This window comes from Ischnura elegans, chromosome 9, assembly GCF_921293095.1.
Source record: "Ischnura elegans chromosome 9, ioIscEleg1.1, whole genome shotgun sequence".
NCBI classification, from domain to species: Eukaryota; Metazoa; Arthropoda; class Insecta; order Odonata; family Coenagrionidae; genus Ischnura; species Ischnura elegans.
The window spans coordinates 23,758,012-23,772,591 of record NC_060254.1 but is presented as its reverse complement, the minus strand read 5'-3'; the positions used below and the strand labels follow the sequence as shown (position 1 = coordinate 23,772,591).

Sequence of the window (14,580 nt, the reverse complement as noted above, 5' to 3'; positions counted from 1 at the left end):
GACATTGTTATATGAAGTCAGTGAAATGGGAGGAAACTTATCTAAATTTTGCTCATTTTTTTGGCATCAAATATTGCATTTAGAACGAATTCCGAAAATCCAGGCGCTGTGGAGTGGATTTTAAACTAAATGAAAGTGAAGTGGTTTGAGGACTCTTCCACGGACGAAATTCCCGACGCTGGGTTTCTCTCCACCCTTTCTTATCTTCCCTTCCCCATACGGGGAATGGCCGAAGCTATTGGTCCCCTCCTTCAAATACCATACCAGGAATAGAATTGTAGGCAGTGATTCTTTCGGGTGCCCTTCCGCGTAAATGTATCCATTTTCTTGGACAATATTTCGCCAACGTTCCAGTTGGCTTCCTCAGGTCCGCATTGTCCAGGAAAGTGGATAAACGCGGAAAGAATCCCGGAAGAATCACTGCCTCTAGTCAAAATCTCCGTGGGAGCCTACATGGAAACTTCAGGAATAGAATTTTTGGACAGGAGAGAAGCACCTTCTTGAGGCTAATGGGATCATTGATCACGACAAAGACGATTTCCATTCGTGCAAGAGGCGTGAATGGAGGAGGATACGTTCTCTGTTTGTAGCAATACGCTGCACTTGTCTAGATCACAGATCACAATGCTTACACGCCCGCTCCATTTATCTGAGCAAAGACACCTCAATGCGAGGAGGTCGCGGGATTCTTATCAGCAAGGTGCGATAAAGGCAGACCAACACACAGACATATCCACTCTAAGAGATAAGGTGCACTTGGGGGTGACTGAAGTCTCACAGCTGCGAACATTACGCGGAAAAAAGAAGTCTAATGCATAGATAAAGTGAACCGTAGTTTGGCATCAATCCCACCCGATTACAAAAGATAAATGCATATTGTCATGGAGATTTTTTTCGTCATGCTTTGGCTGAACGTAGCTGAGTCAATAAGCTTTATTCGTGAAGTTTTCGCGAGTTTCCATGTTGCCAAATTTGAGGACAAAATTAACTTAACAGTTGAAAAGGAAGATCTAACGGTTTCTCTATAGTTTCAGAGCACCCATCTATCAACGACAATTTGAATATTTGAGTCGTAAAGTTAATAAATGTAATGAATAAAACTAGATTATGTAAAGGAAAAGTTGAAAGAGTACCTTATAGCGTAAAAGTTGTGATAGATATTTTTATAACATTGGATTTGTGGAGACACCTTTTTGAAAGTGTTAATTAATTACTTTTAGTGAATAAAATTCTCTCGTCTTACGCTCCGGGTATAAAATATTCCAAGTATACTTTTACCCCGATGATAGTGGTTGAGTAGGGAATCGAAACTTAGGCAGAACTCACCCGGTGGAAAACCCAAGAGAATGTAATTCAATGTGTGCGTTGGGAAAGCAGCAGATCTTATGCCTTGTTGCATGCACCCCCACATGGCCCTGCTTCTGGTCATGCCTGCCTTTGGGGGGCGGTGGGCTGTTATCAACATCATGATGAAGAGCAGAGCCCTTTGGCCTTTTATCTACGCAAGAGGAGGATGTGTCGGCAGTTCTCTCCAGAGAGAGGAGGCGGCCGGGCTGGATCTCTCCGGCGTCTCGACGAGCTGGAGTAATTAGAGGGGACCTGTATTTTACTCTCAATAAATACCCTCACTAGTATCCAGCGGGAATTTTATTCATATTTTCCCCGATTCTCGACCACACCCGCGAGTCAGGAGGCAGCCACTCGACTCTTGCGACTCGCGATTGTCGTTACGTCCCGGCGAAGGCGTCGGGATGCGACATTAAAACTGGTGTTAGGTGTGTGGGGTTTTTCGAGAATCGTCGTCGTGGCCGCAGTGTGGAGACCTGAGAAGGCCACCGAAGAGCCTCACTGAGAAGCAGAGGACATCAGGGTGGAGACCTGAGAAGGCCACTGAAGAGCCTCACTGAGAAGCAGAGGACATCAGGCGCTGAGAGGGGAGGCTCTACCGACTAGTCGCCGCCACCCCTGAGATTTCGGCATCACCTCATCGCAGCGGTTCGTCTAGAGAGGAAGCTGCGCTGAGAGAGAGTACAAAGGAGAAGTCGGCTTTACTGTAAGTAAGCCACCCTGATTCCTTTCCTCTGCCCTTTGTATCGCCCTTACTAAGTTTGTCTGCTAATTGTCATAATGTCCGTCACAACGATGACTAGCTCAGAAGGCCTTGATAGTCGCGGAACGTTCTGCAGTATTTCGGAAGCCATAAAGATTGTTAATAAGCCATTCGACGGGAACAAGAAAGAACTCCGGGAGTTTTTAGAAAACGTGGACGTTGTGTTCGAGTTAGTAAATCCGATCGATCATGACAAATTATTAAAGTTCGTGAAGGCTCGGATAACGGGGGATGCTCGTTCAAAAATTCTCGTCAGAGATCACGCTCACACGTGGCCCCAAGTGAGAGCTATTTTAGAAGAAAACTATGCTACAAGACGTACCCTAGACTATTACGCATGCGCAATGTTTAACTCCAAGCAAGGTCCGACGGAGAGCATTGCAAGTTGGGGTAATCGCATAGATTCTATGCAAACGGAATTGAGGGAAGCGGCCAGACGAGTATCTCAAGAGGAAGAGATCGCCGGCGCTTTAGCCTTAGTTAACCATCTCGCGAAAGCTTGCTTTGTTCAAGGGCTGGCTAATGATCGCATACAAACAATTGTGAGGAGTAAGGGAGAAGTTATACTATTGCCTGCTGCGGTAGAAGTCGCCCTAGAAGAGGAGAGTGCCATATTGTCACTGAAAGAAAGAGGGAATATGAAAGGATATTTTAAATGTGAAAATTGCGGCAAGCCTGGGCATTCAGCGCAAAAATGCTACCTTAAAGGGAAGGTAAACATGAAAGAGAAGGAGATAAAAAAGGTAGAAAGTGTGAAATGTTTTAACTGCGGGCGATTAGGCCATTTTTCAAGAGACTGTCGCAGACCAAGAGCCAAATCCTCCGAAAATGGATCGCCACAGCCGCGTCAAATTATGGATGATAACTCGCGGTCGCTGAATGGGAAAGGAGATAAGAGTTTTCGTCTGTCGGAAGTAAGAAAATTGTCGAAAGGGCCGAGTCGCTGTGACGTAGCCGATACGATAACCTTCCAGAGTCGAGAGAGCAAACGAGGCATCTTGCGTCTTCTAATTGATACCGGTGCAGATGTGAGTATTATTAAAATGGAGTCCTTGAAGGGGGAAACCAGGTGTTGGCCGGAGGACTACTTGCTATTAAGAGGCATTACTGATAAGCCCATCAAGACAAAAGGGAAAGCGGCTATATTATTGGAGGCGAAAGGGAAGGAGATGCAACATGGTTTTCATTTGATAGAGGGAGCCGATGTTCGTCTTGAAGTAGATGGAATTCTCGGTAGGGACTTCCTGAATGATCTTGGCGCAGTTATTTATTGTACACAAAAAAAGGTCTACATGAGAGGCCTACTCATGGACTTTGACTCAAAAGAATCCATGGAAGACGTAACTAAGGAGATTAGAAAAATATCTATACCCTCCCGAAGTGAAGTGCGAGTAAAAATTCCTACTGCATCCACGGGGGTGGGAGTGATAAACAAGAAAGAGATAAAAGAGGGTGTCTTCTTAGCATCAGCTTTGACGGAGGGGAAGATGGGAGAGTGCATTGGAAGCATTTTGAATATCAGCGATGAGGAACAAGAGGTAGAGATTTCCCCTGTTGAGTTGGAATCTGTGGATACTGATATGAAAGAAATTCAATGCAATGTTCCTGATGAGTTGGAATCTGTGGATACTGATATGAAAGAAATTCAATGCAATGTTGAAAATAATTTGTCAAGGAAAGAAGTTTTACGGAGTTGCTTAAGGCAAGAGCATCTGTGTGATCTAGAAAAGAGAGTGATCACTGAATTGTGCGAAGAATTCGCAGATTTGTTTTATTTGCCTGGAGACAAGTTATCGCACACTAAGACGTTGAGTCACGAGATTCCCACTCCCAATTTAAGAGGAGCCATTAATACTCGACCCTACCGACTCCCTGAATCTCAAAAGGAAGAGGTAAAAAGGCAGATGGAGAAAATGCTAGAAGAGGGGATAATTGTTCCCAGTAAAAGTGCATGGAACTCCCCAATACTCGTTATACCGAAGAAAGCTGACGTTACGGGAGATAAAAAGTGGAGAATAGTGGTGGATTTCAGAAAATTAAATGAAGAATCGGTGGGCGATGCCTATCCATTGCCAAATATTACAGACATTTTGGATCAATTGGGAAAGGCACGATATTTTAGCACATTAGATTTGGCAAGTGGGTTCTACCAAATCCCGTTGGATCGGAAGGACCAATTTAAAACGGCGTTTAGTGCCTTAGGAGCTCACTATGAGTTTCAAAGAGTGCCGATGGGTCTTAAAGGAGCTCCTTCTACTTTTCAGCGCCTTATGAATACGGTATTGAGTGGTTTACAAGGGTTACACTGTTATGTTTACCTTGATGATATAGTTGTGCATGGAGATAGCCTAGTTACGCACAATCAGCGCTTGAGAGAAGTGTTCCAAAGGCTAAGGGAACACAACTTGAAATTGCAGCCGGAAAAATGTGAGTTTCTTCGCAAGGAAGTGAACTACTTGGGGCATGTGATTTCAGAGACGGGGGTCAAACCAAATCCCTCGACTGTGGAGAAGGTGAAAAATTTCCCCAGGCCGGATAAAGTAAAAAGGCTGAAGGAATTTCTTGGATTGGCGGGGTATTATCGCCGCTTCATATCGGGGTTTGGACTGATAGCTAAACCTCTACATGATTTATTGAAAAAGGATGCAGAGTATGAATGGAAGGACGAGCAAGAAGATGCTTTTAAAAAACTGAAAAATCTTTTGATTACGGAGCCAGTTCTTCAATACCCAGATTTTTCACGCCCATTCATTCTCACGACCGACGCGAGCAATTACGCGTTGGGGGCTATATTATCTCAAGGCATCATTGGGCAGGATCCGCCCGTGGCTTATGCAAGCCGTACGCTCGGTAAAGCTGAGGTAAATTACTCCGCGACGGAGAAGGAAATGCTAGCCATCGTATGGGGAGTTAAGTACTTCCGTCCTTATCTTTACGGCAAAAGATTCACCGTAGTCACAGATCATAAGCCGCTGACTTGGGTATTCAATGTAAAGGACCCGAGCTCTCGGTTGATGAAATGGAGAATCAAATTGGCGGAATACGATTTCGATGTGGTATACAAGAAGGGATCGGAGAATGCTAATGCTGACGCGTTAAGTAGAATTTACTCTTTGGATGCTGAAGAGAAGACGGATGGTATTGCCAATCCATGCGAGGAAAGAAAAAGAGAAATATTGAAGCAATATCATGACTCACCTCTTGGGGGACACACAGGAATGAATAAGACGTACAAACGAATCAAGCAGTATCATGCTTGGAAAGGAATGAAAAAGGACATAGAAGAATACATTCAAAGATGCGAGAGTTGCCAAAAAAATAAAATCACTAGGAGGAAAACTAAGATGCCGTTGGAGATAACCACTACGCCTGAATGCGTGTTTGAAAAATGTAGCCTCGACATCGTGGGACCCCTACCCGTTACAGATGACGGAAGTAGGTATTTGCTCACTTTTCAAGACGAGCTGTCAAAGTTTATGGAAGCAATCCCAGTAAAAGAACAGGATGCAACCACAGTGGCAAGAGCGTTTGTGGATAATATCATCTTGAAGTACGGTGTTCCTCAAACAATTTTAACTGACCAAGGCACTAATTTTCTAAGTGAAATATTCAGTAATACATGCCGATTACTAGGAATAAAAAAGTTGAAGACCTCAGCGTATCACCCAGAATCGAACGGAGCCCTAGAGCGAAGTCACAGAACTCTGATAGAGTTTTTACGTCATTTCATCTCGGATGACCAGACAAATTGGACAGAGTGGGTGAAGTACGCCATTTTTGTGTATAACACTACACCGCATTGCGCAACGGGATTCTCTCCGCATGAGTTGATGTTCGGGAGAAAGGCTAACCTCCCAGGAATATTGCAAAAGGACCCCTCAGTTCCCTCGTACACGTATGACGACTACGTGAAGGAATTGCGGGATAGGATGCAAAGTAGTCACATGAGGGCCCGAGAAGTCTTACTAAAAGCAAAACAAAGAAGTAAGGAAATTTACGACAGGACTACTCACTTGGAGATATTTAAAGTGGGCGATAGGGTCCTGTTGCATGACGAAGCCGTTAGAAGGGGGCGTTCAAAGAAATTATCTTCTCAGTGGATCGGTCCGTATGATGTCACAGGGGTGGACGGAGTGAATGTTACGATAAGGAGGAGAAGGGGGTCGGAGGTAAAAGTCCATGCCAACCGGCTAAAGATATTCTTCTAATCTTCCGCAGGATCCTAAAAATGGAGATGGGAGCCTGCATCTTCCTCTGTTTGAGTCTCGCGACCATCGGAAAGGGGGAAGACCACAGAATAGAAGAGTACAAACAATCACCTGGGCTGTATTACGATTCACAAGGAGAGGCGGAAATGTATAGTAGTGAATGGAAATTAGTCACCTACGTAAATGTCACTCAACTGGAAGGAAACTTGGCCGTAGTAAATACTTATGCTTCGTTAACTGAAGACTTCTGCAGGAAATATCAGAATGCTTCGTGGATTCATCTGACTGGGTGCCGAACTACGTTTCATGGACTGAGAAATGATTTGAATAGAATTTATAAACTAAAGGACATAATGGAGCAGTTAACTTCCCGTTCGAGATATCCTGATAGGCGAAGAAGAGGCCTTTTTAATTTTATAGGGGAAGTAAGTAAAGTTCTTTTTGGGACCCTGGATGACGCAGATGCATTGTACTATACAGGGCAAATAGGTAACCTGGAAGCTGAAAATAAGGAGAAAATTATATTGATAAAACAACGGGAGAACTGATTGATCATACAAAGTATATTATTTTGGTCTTATCAGGGAACGAACATGTCCAACAGTTAAGTCAAGCCATCGGAGAACTCTCCTATCAGTATACTGTTGTGATAGACTCACTAATAAACGCGCAAAAGGGAGTGCTGCAGCCACAAATTATTAGCCCAGAAGAAATAATGACTATGTTTGACAAGCACAAGGCAGACATTCCTAAAGACCTAACCCTACCTTTCCCTCAAAGTGTGGCTTACCGAAGTAAACTTCTCAAAATGCCAGAGCTGGATGTATTTCTATCTAATCACGTATTGGGATATGTTATTTCAATTCCCTTGAGTAACTTAGTAAGATTTAATGTGTACCATGTAATACCATTACCTATTAAGATTAACGGCACGTCAATGAAGTTTATTTTTATCCAGCCGGAGAGAGAGTATATGCTGCTAGATAAAAGTGGGAGATATGTAACAAAACTTTCCAGAGAAGATTTTGCCGATTGTAAATTGGTGAGTGCAAATGCACGATTGTGTAAGCAAACATGCCCACTAAGACTTGTGCACGTGCTTGATGATTGTGAAACTCAGTTGCTTCTATCAGCTTCCTCAATACCATTAAATTGTGATCGAAGAATTGTGTCGTTAGAAAAAACATTCTGGACTCGTTTAGGATCGAGGGAGTGGTTATTTGTTTCTCCAGGACCTGAAAAGGTCACCGTGCTATGTAAGAGTGATGACCCTTACGACGTTACCATAAGTGGCACAGGAAAATTAATGTTTAATGACTATTGCAAAGGTTATAGCACTGGTGCTATTCTCCAGGGTGATATAAACCTTAAATATAATAATTCCAAGGATGATGTGATACCTCCTCTTTCATTGACCTTTGATTGCTGTTTATCGGAGGAGGATTTAGTATCTTTTGCGAGATTAAAATTAAACTTGCCGTTTTCGCCTTTGATTCGGCATTTGGATGACTTAAAATATGCTAGTGTAAAGGTCTCGGAGGTGGAGCAATTAATTGAAAAGGAGAGTTGGGACCAAGCTCACATCTATGAGCACAAGAAAATTTCTACATTTACTTATGTATCTTTGATTCTCATATTACTTGTAATGATTTATTGTTGTTGTTGTAAATGTTGTTTAAAAGGGTTGATCCCGTATTCAGATGACAGGGGACGCCGTGAATGTAAAGATTTATGTATAATCTTTAAGCCAAAAATTGTTAGTAAGGTGCATACATCTACGGAACAAATGCATCAAAGTCCACCATCTGATACGGTAAATCTACCGCTGGTACCCCTTCCGGGTTCAAGCCAGCAATTAGTATCGAGAACGGGTGGTAGCAATACGCCACAATCGGGAAAACGTTAGTGCTTTAACTGTGTGTATTTTTTTTTCACTTTTGTATCAGTGACTCCAGCATTCATGTTTTTTTTTGTGTGTAACATGTATGTATATCTGCTTGGCATGTGTGCAGTTTGTCGAGAGAATCGTGTGGAAGATTCTCTCTGGTAAAAGGGGGAGGTGTTGCATGCACCCCCACATGGCCCTGCTTCTGGTCATGCCTGCCTTTGGGGGGCGGTGGGCTGTTATCAACATCATGATGAAGAGCAGAGCCCTTTGGCCTTTTATCTACGCAAGAGGAGGATGTGTCGGCAGTTCTCTCCAGAGAGAGGAGGCGGCCGGGCTGGATCTCTCCGGCGTCTCGACGAGCTGGAGTAATTAGAGGGGACCTGTATTTTACTCTCAATAAATACCCTCACTAGTATCCAGCGGGAATTTTATTCATATTTTCCCCGATTCTCGACCACACCCGCGAGTCAGGAGGCAGCCACTCGACTCTTGCGACTCGCGATTGTCGTTACGTCCCGGCGAAGGCGTCGGGATGCGACATTAAAACTCCCACATGGCCCTGCTTCTGGTCATGCCTGCCTTTGGGGGGCGGTGGGCTGTTATCAACATCATGATGAAGAGCAGAGCCCTTTGGGGGTGCATGCAACAGCCTATTGAGAGGAATTTTCGCATGCGTTCAAGAGTGGCTATTCGAATTTTCTTATTCTTATATCTCTCGTGCAATCTCTCCTATTCGTGATTCTTTTCAATGTGCTTCCTCAATATTTGCCTCTCTTTTTATATTAAAAGTCGTTTCTGTGATTTCTTGGTCCCCTTTGTGCCAGTGTGTTCCGATCTGCTAAACAGCGTCTTAGGGAATATGGAAATTATCAAACGGCAGCGATCCGTTGAGAACCAGTCAATCCCTCACACTTGTGTGCCATGTGATACTGCATGCAGATAGTACCTGAGCCGTTTTCCTATATGGTTAATTTTGTGTTTTGGTAGATGAACTTGTTGAAGGCTCTCACAACATTTTCATAGCACAATTTGCCCTTATCGTATAGGGCTATCATTTCAGCTCCTGGTAGTTAATTTTATTCACACAAAATCCAGGTCTTAGTATACCTCTGTGTAACATAGGATCCATCTCTTCATGCTTATGAAGATCATTTTCTAAATGGATGTGGATTTTTGTAAACGGTTGGTATGAGAGCGTATCTCTGTTCTTTGTGTCTACACCAATGTTCGTATCTCTCTGCTTGACTAAGCGGGGAGTTTTCGGTAAGGCGTGAGATTTTAGACCAGAATGAAGGAAGGAAGGATTCTCTCCAAGAATAGAATCTTCCTAAGCCACACTGTCTGCTCACAGCCTCGTCTCTTTCCTTTCATCCAAGCTATTCACACGCATCATCTGAAATTCTTACTTCGGTGAAGAATATTTCCCTTACTTCTATCTCATCGAAGACGGCTCATTGGTGTGAGGCGCTTATTTATTCTCTTTACGTAATACGGTCATTTTACTGCGACGCATCAAAGAATTTATAAATAATGAAACTGAAAAAAATGCAAGTGCCATAAAACTCGTGTATAACGAATATCAGGGGACCATCGTTCTATTTTCTTATAGACGGGATTCATTTATATCCATTATAAATTATTTTGCCTTATGAAAAATAGGATTGACGGCTAATATTCCGTAAATTTATTTTATTTATTTATTTAAGAAATTTTCACGTAGCAGCAGCGGAGTTTTCTTTTATAGCAGCAGTATTAGCTCCCAGCCAATCAGCTGTCTTCTAGTTGATTCAGGAACGGGATGGTTTCTTATAGTATAGTTGGCTTCTTTTCTTGAGGTTTCAGTCTAAGCATTTCATTGGGTTAGGTGGGGAAAGGAATATGGGAAGGTTTTAGGGCAAATTTGGGAGTTTTATGTCTGGGTTTATTTGGAATAATGTAATCCCAAAGATTCATTAACAGTTCGTTGTTGGTTTTGCCAAAAGAATGCTGAAAATTTTCTACTGCGGTTTTAAGAAATGACAAAATTGGTGTTATTTTGAGATCGTTTCGGATTTGGCGGTTGCTAATGAACCATGGTGCTCCAATTATTTTCCTAATAATTTTATTTTCACAAGTCTGTATGCGCTTCAGATGGGTTGCTGCGGCGTGTAGCCAAACTGGAGAGGCGTACGTTAATAGCGGTTTGATCGAAGAGTTGTAGAGTAAAAGCTTAGTTTTTAAAGCCATAGGAGAATTCGACTTCATCAGTGGAAATAAAGCGGCGTAGATTCCCTGCCATTTCTTAGAAATTTTCACCTACAGCCGTGACGCCAATTTACAGTGAAATTTTTAACAATGACATGAATAGGACACAATACAATAACAACATAAAAACAAACAAAGAATTAACCAGTAAGGAAAGTATAACATTCATATCAATTCTATTCAATCATTTTTATTTAAGCAACAGACCCGTAACAGTTAACACTCGTCCCACCCTTTCCTTCAATCGGCTGTAAAGGGATGGAAATTATGCTCAACATGAAAACTACGTGGTTATTACCACACCAGCAACTGATAATAAGGTAAGGAACGGTGAAGTAGCGAAGATGGCTTTAATTTTTTTGTGGAAGAGGATATAATTCCCCAAAGGGCCAAAGGAAAGTTCGTATTGCGGGAGATTTCGTATCATCCGAACTCGTTACATGCGGAAAATCAAAATTGGCGGTCAATAGAAAGTCCAAGGGACCGGGAACTCACCTCGATATTGGCGAGATTTCGTTACAAGCGTGATCGTTATAAGCGAGTTTTACTGTATTAAAAGAATGCACCCTAGGGAGCAATGTGAAAATTCACAAGTAATATGCACGTTGCTGGGAGAAAGAAAACAGCCCTAAATCTTCGGTTGCCGTGGAAGTGGAGGAAATACTTTCGCTCTCGTTCGCTTGGCACTCATCGGGGCGTCCTCCAGTCGAGGACGTCCTCTCGATTGATGCATGCCTCTCGTCTCCCCATTGGCGTCCCACCGTATCTCATGTTTGATTCCCTCGCATTGCAATGCAGAGTGACCCCTCCGAGCGCCGCAAATTTTCTCAATGTGGCCTTACTGAATATCGCTATAATTGGCTCGCAAATCCCATATAATCGATTCACCACCCCTTGAATAGAGTAGTTGTGGTTTAACGCCGTCTGGAGGATGCTGGGACAGAATAAGTGATGAGGTAAAATGGACTGAGAGGTGTTGTGGGAACGGATTCGTGATTTTTGTAGATTCTGGAAGTTGTTATTTTACGCAGCTTCACAAAATAAAAAAAAAACGCAGGATGTATTGACCATTTCAGCTTTCTCACTATTAGTCATTTTTGCCAAGGAGTTGTTCCCCTAGTCTTAGCTTTTCTCTTCGTAGGCACAATTTTATGCAGCATAATGGGTATTTATCCACTTAATGATTTCGTATTTTTGTATGGTTGACGCCAACCTTAATGGAGAAATTCATTATCGTGGAGAGCTCACTCTACCGTAACGGGTTAAATACATAAAATGATAATAATAAATATTAGTTATAAACACAATTTTCTCTAATAAATAATTTGATAAATATTGAAAATTATGCCGTAACATAGAAATGCGTCATGCGAAAATGAAGTTAGTGGTAATATTGCAATGTCTGATTTAACTAATAACTCCCATGACATCGTGCTACATGTCGGACAATATAATTATAAATGCTCCATGTAAGCCTACTTTAGTAAGTATAGTATGTGGTGCTTTCAGTTGTGATTTCTTCAGCTCCTGAGAGTTCTTCACGTCGGATCCATAGGCCTCGAATACGTCCCAACACGCCGTTGACCTTGGGGAGGTTGAGTGTTCTCGGCAGCCACGTTATGGACGAGTAAGGGAAGAAGAGGAGCAAAAAGTGTGCGGAAATGATTTGCTCCGTGCGTGAAAAAGAGATACGGGATGCGCAGGGGAAGAATATTGTTGTCCGTGACGAATGTGGGAATTGAGGGGAAGAAGGGGTGGGTGGGCATGGGGTCGGATCCATGTCAGGAGGTGACCATGAGATATCTACATCTACATAATACCCTGCGAGCCACCTCCTGGGTGTTTGGCAGGGGTTGACCAATCACCAGCATGCAGCCTGCTAGAGGATTACCACATGCACACATCACGGTCATAACATTGTTACGCACACCAACAATACACACTTCCATATTCATGAAAATGCAAAACTTTCCTACTACTTATGAAAGCCATCTGCCTATGAAGCTAGAAGCTAGGTAATGTAGTGATTCAGGTTTTTCCCGGCGGATGGCATAGATAAATTCTTTGCGGGTGTAACACCGGGTTAAAATCTACGTTGAAATCTCCATAGCTGTCTACGTTTCGTTTGATTACTTAGAATATCTACTTGCAGGGCTGACAAGAACAGAGAAGACGTATGGACGTTAGATAAGTACTTAAGCGCATCTTTGGCAGCTATGGAAATTGTTACGCCGTGTAAAACCCGTGAAGAAATAATCCATATGGAAAGGTAGTTGGGGCGAGTTTTGAATTTTGCTGGTGGTGCATAATCATGTTGAGCGACCACAATGTTGTCCGTGGAGACTGTATAGAGCTACAGGGGGGGATGGATTCTTACCAAGTTACTCCTTCGCTTGCTTTAAATCGGTTTTCGAGAATGACAGGAGCGCGGCTATGAGCGCAGGTCGATCCATTTATTCCTAAGATTTGTTTATTGTAGTGGCGGGTGGTCACCGCCCTAATTTCTGAAAGTTGACCTTTTATTGACCGCCTTTTATGACTGAAAATATAATCACTCTTAGTAAGTATTTTTTTCGCCTAATTTTGCTACGTAATGTGGAGATGTCATTTATGAAAGCAATCGAATTTTTAGATAATGCGTATAAAAAATCGAAATTAATGAAGTGCTTCCTTTTTTTTATCACGTCGCGACGACGTAACTCCAGAACCCGCCCTGGAATAGCGGTCAGACGAAAGTTTTATTTATTTTTTTCGTTACTTCTGGTTTTCGAGATGGTCACGCTGAATCGCGCGGGTGGACCGGACCACTTTTCACGGATGTCTGTCCAGAGAAGAGAAGAAAAAATAAAACGTTTTTATCCGTCGCCGATGTCGCGAGGAGTGGGCCAATGACGCCATTACGAGGAGAGTCATGTCTGAGAGAGATCTTTGCGAGCAGCCTCCCGTTAGCCGGACTAGCGAAATGAACGGTACTGACTTATCCCGGATTTTTTTACGCACGAAAATATTATTCCGAGAGCCTGGTTATTTTAATGACTTCGCCGTCTTGCTTTCGGCCGCGAGCGTCGACATCGGAGCGATATCATTCTCTGTCCTTTGCTCTCCTGCGAATGACTCTCTTAAACGAAAAAAAGTGATTTAGATATCATACCCAACAAATCTTGCCTGCCAGGCTGTAAATCGTCCCGTAATATATTCAGTGCATTCTTACTTTCTCCCTCTGCGGTGTATGTGAGACAGATTTTTTCATATTACTTTTGTTCGCAGTATTTTTAATGTTAATTACCTTGGGTATGAGTCATCTTTGGGTTTTTAGAGAGTGAAATTATTTTTTGTTCATAATTAACAATAATTAACATGGGAAAAAATCATCTGTAAAGGGAATACAACCACGGGCATTTCGCTTTCTGGTGACTAGTGAGTCATAAAGCCAAAGATTCACGGTTTAGTTCCTGGTTCAGTGGAATTTTTCCCATAGTCATTATTGTGAATTTCATCGTCGTTATCGTGGCAGGTTAGAAATACGTTACCCTTTTCGCCAAGCGCAGATTTAACGTAGTTAGGTATGGGGTTCATCTCTATCGGCGGTCCTTGGAAGCCGGTATACTTGATGGACTGCAAGAAACTAGCACCGAGCGCCATGAACCTCCGTAAATTGCCGTTGGAATCGAGGAACCTGGATAGCGTATTGGCCTGCGCAGTAGCCTAAAGAATGCTATAGGTCCGTGGGTTCGTTTCCCGGTCTAGGGAAATGTTTCTCATGGCAGTCATTGTGTATTTCCCTGGCGTTAACTTATTAGGTCAGAAATATATCACAATATGAGTTCGTATTTTTTAGATTCAGAGATGGCTCTGGAATTCGAAGATTAGGCCGAATCCATGACTTTGATAATCTAATGAAGCTATGGATTATACCTTCGAATAAATCAGCCCCAGCAGTTATGTGTAATGGTGCTGTTGAATTCGTAATGTAACTTAAGGTACAATATTAATTTTTTAGATTAATATTTAGAATATTTGGGGAAAGAGGCCCAATTTAGAAAAGAATACCTGTAAAAGTAAGATATGTGTTAAAGAAAATAATTGGATTATTGGAGTATCGTGAAAGTCCAAGGATTCGGATGTGGACT

General features: G+C 42.6%; 1 protein-coding gene and 1 long non-coding RNA gene across 12 annotated transcripts in view; both read left to right on the top strand.

Annotated features, from left to right (window-relative positions):
- The window catches only part of LOC124165782 (homeobox protein extradenticle), a 380,934-nt gene that overhangs the window by 82,286 nt on the left and 284,068 nt on the right, over positions 1-14,580 (top strand). The window lies entirely within an intron of this gene.
- On the top strand, positions 1,686-7,486 carry LOC124165784. The gene is made up of 2 exons (XR_006866319.1): positions 1,686-2,053; positions 6,329-7,486. It is a non-coding gene; the product is annotated as an uncharacterized LOC124165784 (long non-coding RNA).